The sequence below is a fragment of the Neomonachus schauinslandi genome, chromosome 2 (assembly GCF_002201575.2).
Source record: "Neomonachus schauinslandi chromosome 2, ASM220157v2, whole genome shotgun sequence".
NCBI classification, from domain to species: domain Eukaryota; kingdom Metazoa; phylum Chordata; class Mammalia; order Carnivora; family Phocidae; genus Neomonachus; species Neomonachus schauinslandi.
Genome location: NC_058404.1, coordinates 140,626,662 through 140,634,422, shown reverse-complemented (window position 1 = coordinate 140,634,422; position 7,761 = coordinate 140,626,662). Strand labels below are relative to the sequence as shown.

The following is a 7,761-nucleotide window of genomic DNA, read 5'->3' as shown; positions in this document are numbered from 1 at the left end:
TAATTTATTTATTTATTAGAGAGCAAGCAAGAGAGAAACAGCATGAGAGGGAAGAGGGTCAGAGGGAGAAGCAGGCTACCCGCTGAGCCGGGAGCCCGATGTGGGACTCAATCCCAGGATCCTGGGATCATGACCTGAGCCGAAGGCAGTCGCTTAACCAACTGAGCCACCCAGGTGCCCCGGTACCTGGAGATTCTAAGATTGGAAAGACTTGTAGCAAGTTTTTCTTGGAACAGATTTGCAGTGACATTTGACAGAAAGGAGGAAGGTGTAGACATAGAGAGCTAGAGGGCATTTCAGCTGTGTTAAGGCCATCTAGAGCATCAAACCTCATTGGGGAGAATTCTGGAAGGCCTACCAGCCGGCGGTGTAAGAGACCAGGATAGGGACTGAGTCTGACAAAGGGGTGAGAGGAGGTGCCCTCTCATCGCTAACCTGAAGAACAATGGCACCAAATAAGGCTCTTCAGACAAGGAACATGCAAGTAAATCCTCGTAAAGTGACTTCTTATTTGTTTTCTTTTTTGGGGGGGCATTGTTTGGGTTTTTTTTTCTAGCCAAATCTATTGTTATAGGCAATGCCATTCTGCAGGAAATAGCTGTTACTGCACTTTCCCCCTCTCTGTGTCAAGAAAGAGTATGGGAAGACAATTGAATGAAAATTCCTTATTGTAGGATATATTATTTATTTTCTTTCTTAAAAAAAAAAAGCTGTTCAGGTTTTATTCACCAACAGCTCCCCCGCCTTCTCCCTGCCTGCTGCCATGCCCCCTGCTGCAGCCCCAGAGTCAGGGAGGGCTTCTCTGGTCCTCAGCTCTAAGGGCCCGAGAGGAGAGGTCAGCAGCAAAAAGAGCTTGGCAGCCAGCGGCCAGGCTCCTGCGGGGCCGCGGGGCCAGCTGGGCTGGCCCTTCCTTCAGCAGGTGTGCTAGCACTTGGCCTCCCATTTAGGACTGGCTTTGATATCACTGACAGTCACGTAGCCCTTCTTTCCTGCCAGCTAGGGCACCACAGGGTGACCCACACTGAGCTCAGCTGGAGCCGACTGAATGCTGTGGGCGCCACCCACGGGGATGATGCTGAAGCCAGTGCCAGGTGCCTTTACTTTCTTCATGGCCCTGATCAGGTCACCTTGGCTGACATCCTGTGCGAATCTGCCCCTTCCCTTTAATTCGTCTTGCTGTAGTTCCTCCAGAGTTAGCAGATCTCCATTCCTGTGCTTCGGGGCCACACACACTTCAATCATGTGGATGGATTCCCAGCTCGCAATGGAAAGCTCCCACACCTACCATCTCGGACCAAAATCCTTTTCCAGAGGGCAGACGATCCACCCCAATGGTGGCACGTGTGTCCTGGAACTGCACCCGGAACTCAGGATCCTTCCTGATCTCCTGCTTGTGGTTGCTGGCAAATTCCTCCAGGTTGGTCTTGAACTTGTCCAACTGCTTCGACATCTCAGCCAAGACAGTTCCTCACTCCTTATACTTGGCCTCTGCAAGCTTCTTCTTGGCAATGGCACCAGTGGCCCTGCTGCTGGGACCTTGGGTCTCCCCCATTATTATAGGATATTTTAGTTAAGAGCTTTATGAATGGTAAAGACAGAAAATCCTACTCAAACTGCCTTACTCAAGAGGAGGAATTTATTCAGATTATGTAGCTAAAAATCCAGGGGTCATGTGGGCTTTAGACACAAATTCAGGGTTCAAAAGTATTGTTAGGATATGGTTTTTCTTCATCTCTCAGCTCTGCCTTCCACTGATTGGCTTCAACCTCCGGTTCCATATGGAAGCAAATGAGTGCAGAAATTCCAGCTTTATATTGTCTCAGGTTCAAGCCCATTGAGAAAGAGTGTCTGCCCCTATCCCAAAGCCTTTGCAAAGATTTCATTGAATCTTAAAAGCTGTTATGGGCTATGTGTCATCCCTTTATCCAAATCTAGAGCCTAAAGAATATTAGGCTCTCATTGGCCAGAGTACCTCTGGGTTGGGGATGGGAAAATCACTAGAACCACTGGGTTGAGAATGGGGATGAAGTTCCCAAATAAAACTCAGGGAGTGTTATGAAGAATGCTAAAAGCCCCCAAAATCAGAAATGCCCACAAAATAGGGAAACATCTAAAGTTTATTCATATTCAAATTGACTACATTGATTACTGTGGCTTTTGACACATTCCACAACTGGAGGGCCCAGCAGTGTGTATTGCCGGTAAGGCAGGAGATGAGCAGCAGCGGGTTGGTAGAAAGAGTATAGGACTAGGCTTCAGGATTGCTGAGTAATAATGTTGTTTTGACCCCTAAGTTTTCCATGTGATCATGAGTAATTCATCTTACCTTTCTGGTTCTCAGGCTTTTTTTTTTTTCCCCTCTGTTAGATGAAAGAAACATCTGCCTGCATTACTTATCTCAATGGGTTATTGTGTGGCTAAAATCAGATAAAAACACTGTGCAAGATGAGCACATGGTTTTATTAGTTTATCAAGAGACATATTTCCATATAAATATTACATGTTTTGTTTTAGTAAATGATGATGAGGCTAATTCACCCAGTGATTTTTACTTCTAAAGGTTATGCAGTTCTTGAATTCCTGACTGCAAAATTGAGGCAAGTTTCTTTTATTGGTTCCAACAACTGAGTCCAAAGTTTAACCAGATATTCATTTACTGACATCTTACTAAAAAGGAACATTTGAAGAGTTAGCCTAAGATCTGAGATGTAGGTAATCCATTAACAGATTTTTTTTTCATTCTTATTCGTTCCTTCCACAGATATTTTTGAGTACGTACTAGGTGATGAACAGACTAGATGTGGTTCTGAATACAGCTTAGAGTTAAGGTAGCATTAAGATACTAAACTAAGAATCACACAAATGGATATGTAATCACAAACTGATAAGAGCTACAAAACATTCTGATGGAGAGGAATGAAAGAAGGAGGGCTCTCTGTTGAAGTGACATTTACTCTGAAACCCAAATGATGAGTAGATTAGTCAGTTGAAAGATTAGTCATTAGAAAGTGGTGGTGGGGGTGGTGGGGGTGAATAAGAATCAGGAGTATTACAGAGGGAAATGCTGGTGTGAAAGTCCCATACTGAAAGTCTGTTGTTTTTGTTCACCCAGCATCCCTATCCTTTCTTTCGGTAATCCAAACCTTCTCTCCTGTGGGGAACTCATTGCCTGTTGTTTTGATAGATTCCACTAGATACTTGGGGTGCCTGGGTGGCTCAGTCGTTAAGCGTCTGCCTTCGGCTCAGGTCATGATCCCAGGGTCCTGGGATCGAGCCCCGCATCGGGCTCCCTGCTCCGCGGGAAGCCTGCTTCTCCCTCTCCCATTCCCCCTGCTTGTGTTCCCTCTCTCGCTGTGTCTCTCTGTGTCAAATAAATAAATAAATAATATCTTTTAAAAAAAAGATTCCACTAGATACCTGACTGAGACTGATCACAGCACTCTCCTTCCCAAGCAGTGGTGATTGGTTTGTTTCAAGCTAGCTAGCTAAGATGTTCCCTGGAACTTTTCTTATAGAACATCAAAAAAACCCAGAACCATTTAGCTGTGGTTATTAAGCTAAGAATGTTTAATAATGTGAGAGTTTGCCCACTGTACAGTGAGAGGGAGCATAGTCCACCCAAGACTACCCTCATTTCTGACAACAACTGCTAATTTGGTAGTTCCCCAAACTACCCTCACTTCTGATAATTCACTAGGACTCAAAGAACTCATTCAAAGCTGCTATACTCATGATTACAGTTTATTATAAGGAAAGAATGCAGATTAAAATCAGCCAAAAGAAAAGGCATATTGGCCAGGAGGGTAGCAAACCTGGAGCTTTCAGTTGTCCTCTCCCTGTGGAGTTAGGATAGCATGACTCTCTTGGCATCTATGTGTAACAACACACACACAGTGTCCAGAGTTTTTATTGGGGCTTCATCACCTAAGCATGATTGATGATCTCAGTCTCCAGAAGTCAACTGATGGCACCCTACTCAAAGTCTCCACCCTAAATCACATTGCTGATTTTGCTCAAACCTCCCACCCTAATTCATGTTGTTATGGTCTGGTTGGCCTATGGCCCCCAGGCAAACAGAGACACTCTTATCAAGCATGACATACCAAAGGCTTAGAGATTACTTCCCAGAAGCTGAGGAAAGAGTCTGGACCTCTCTTTGGGTAAGATTAATTTTTCACTGCACAAATAGACATCTCTGATAGTGGCTATCTTGCCCGCATGATGACAGTCCATGTTAAGAAGGAATTCAAAGATAAGCAAGGCTAAAAAATGAAGCAACAGGGCATTAAAGTCATAACTTGAGTTCTTGGAATAAGTCATGCCTGAAGTCAGCTGCTTATTGGGCTTCAAACTTACGTGAGCTACTATATTTCCTTTTTGCTTCAGTTTGAGTTGATTTTTGTTCTTGCAGTTAGAGAGGTTCTGAGGTAGGAAAGAACTTGCTGATTTCAAAGATTTGGGAGCAAAGCTGGAATATAATGAGCAAAAGGACGTGAGTGCTAGATAAGTCTAAAGACATTGCAGGGGCGAGATCATGTGAGGATTTGTATGCTATATTAAGGATCAGGGAATTTATCCTAAGTGCAGTGGGAATTTTCTGAAGGATTTTAAAAGGAAAGTGGCGTTATCTGACATATGTTTGTAATCATATATATGGAGAATGGAAGGGGTTGTGGGGAAGAGTGGAGATGAAGAGTAGCTACATTTGAGAAAAATAAGGAGGTGAAATGGCAAGATATGATGCTTGATTGGCTATGGGTGGTGAGAAAGAAGGATGTACGAAAAATTACCCTCAGGTTTCTGGCACAAGCCACTGGGTGGATGGAAGTACCACTTATTGAGATGTAAAATGGAGGGGTAGGAGTTGGAGATCAGTTTTGGATATGATAAATTTAAAAAGCCTGTGAGTCATTCCTGTAAGAGATTGGTTTCAAGGAACCAAGAGAAGATAGTATGTAGTGAAGGCAGAAGTGACCTAGGTCAAATCCTGAGAATTACAATAAGAACCAAAAAGTGTCTGCTGGATTTAGAAACATGGCAGTTATTAAGGACTTTGGCAAGAGCAGTTTTAAACGAGGGTGGCAAAGAAGCCATATAGATTGGGGTAAAGAATGAAAGGGAAGCAAGCAATGAAGACTTTACATAGACAACTTTCCTAATACAATTGTCTGTGAAAAGAAGTAAAAAGAAAACCGACCAGGCACGTGGAGTCAAAGGAAGGTTTTTAGGGGGTGTGGTGTTGGTTGTAAGTTGGGAGATGCTTGGTTATGTCTGAATGCAGATAGATTCCACTAAAGAGAAATGTGGAAGATGTAAAGAAAAATAATGTGCTAGTTAGGGTAATGATTAACGATAACCCACTATGACAAAAGGATCCAGCAATATATAATAGGTCAGATGCAATAGAAATTTCTCACTCATATAAAGTTCTTAAGACAGAAGCTCTTAATGGCAGGTGGGACTCTCCAACTGATGATTCAGAGACCCAGGCTCCAGCCATTTTGTGGACCCCTCCCTCACCTTTAGTATCTGGGTTCTATGTTTGCTGTACCCCTTTTATCAAGTAAGCAGAAGGGAGAAGAACCATTCCTTCTTTTTAAGCTACTTGGTCAAGAAGTGATCCACATCACTTCTGATCACATTATATTGACAAGAACTAAAGGCAAGGGAGGTTGGGGAACATGGTTTCTGGCTGGCCAGCTACTTTCTAGCAACAACCGTATACTGCAGGAGAAGCCTGAATTTAGAAGGACGATCATTTCAGCTGCAGGTAATAACCAATTGAACACATTCTCTGAGAAGGCAGGACAGAGCAGGCTCCAGAACACATGTGGATGAATTTGCCTTTGAAAGGAGGAGGGACAAATCCTTCATTGTAAGGGAAGGACGAAGAAGAAAATGAGGGCTTGTATTTTTATCACCAAGCACTTACAGTGAGTGCCAATTAGAGGAACAGAATAAGGGTAATAGATGTTGAAACCTAGTTGTGCCCAAATTTGGAGCCCTCACCCTCTCTTCCAGAATTTGGCTAAAGAATAAGGACTGCTGGCCACCTACTTTAGCAAGAATTTTTACCAATATCATAGAATATATAAGTAGGCATGGCTGATCCTGGAGAAAGTTAAGATCAATTCCTTTGGGGACTAGTCCCCACCATTTTTTACCTCTGTCATGATAACCTAAGAGAAAAACTCGGAGAGAATGAAGTTTTGTCTTAAAACGAACACATTTTAAAACAGCCAAGGGCTTTGCCCTCCCTTGAATGTAATAGCATAAAAAAACAAACTGAAATCTTGCTAAAAGTAACCTGCGGGGAGGAAGCTGAAAGATGAACAAGAACTTGCTCTCAGCCTTGGGGAAGCCAGCGGGGAGCTGATCAGGAGCTGGGGCAGGTTAGCGAGCTTTGACTCTACAGCTAGAGGTGAAGACCGCAGCACACATTCAGAAAGCCCTGCTATACTAAGCTTCACGATCTTGGCTTCTGGACAAGAGAGAGAACTTGTGACTGAAAGGGACACTCCAAAAAGAATTTCAATGAGGCACAAGTTGAGGAAAAACAATAAGTTGCCCAGATTGCTTGGATCATGGACAGAGGGTTTGGCATGTGGACTGAATGTCATCAGCTGAGAACACAGCCTTGGTGGGTAGCTACGGAGCCTGTTGCCCACGTGGTCCCCTCGGGCTGGCTTCCTGGTGAATACTATTTGTGAGTGCCAATCCACTCTCCTCTGTTGGCTGTTTTTTCCTCCTTCCAAATGATTCCCACGGAATCTTTCCCACCCTAGGCACTGTGATGTTCTTTACTAAGATGTCATCATAGTTTGGCTTTGTACACAACTTTCCTTCGAGATGCATGGCAATACTGATGGTATGAATATAAAATGGCTCAACCCTTTGGAGAATTATTTGGCAGTCCCTTACAATGATAAACCTACATGCACCCTGTCACCTAAGTGTTCCATTCCTCGGCATTTACCAAAGGGCGATAAAAACCTATGCTAACACAGACTTTCATAAAATGTTCATAGCAGCTTTAGTCACAAAAGCCAAAAGCTGTACCTAACCTAAACGTCCACCAACAGGAGAATGGATGAGCAGATTGTGGTACATCCGTACAATGGATTACTTCTCGACAATAAAAACAAACGTATTACTGATAAATGCAACAACACAGATGAATCTCAAAAATAGTATGTTGAGTGAAGAAAGCCAAACACAGACACACATACACACAAAATCATACAGTATGTTTCTGGGGCGACAAAAGTGTTCCATATCTTGTTTTGGGTAGTGGTTGCATGGGCGTATAAAGCTGTCGAAACCCATCCAACTGAACATTTAAGATCAATGTTGTTTCTCAAATATAAATCATACCTCAATAAAAATAAATCATCTTCCTTTGTGAAATGCTGTTAACATACTCTTCGCATATTCTCAGGTGTCAAGTGCTTGAAAATAGGCTTCCTGTCTCATCTCATCCCTTAGAATGGCGCATGAGGTAAATCCCAGAATTCAGAGGCAAACACCAACAAATGAATGGGGGGAAATTGGAGGGGGAGACGAACCATGAGAGACTATGGACTCTGAGAAACAAACTGAGGGTTTTAGAGGGGAGGGGGGAGGGGGGATGGGTTAGCCTTGTGATGGGTATTAAAGAGGGCACATACTGAATGGAGCACTGGGTGTTATACGCAAACAATGAATCATGGAACACTACATCAAAAACTAATGATGTAATGTATGGTGATTAACATAACATAA

At 43.2% G+C, this 7,761-nt stretch overlaps 1 pseudogene; it reads right to left on the bottom strand.

The window, feature by feature from the left end:
- Positions 1-787: 787 nt before the first annotated feature.
- LOC110591383 lies at positions 788-1,552 on the bottom strand (annotated as a pseudogene).
- Positions 1,553-7,761: the final 6,209 nt, after the last annotated feature.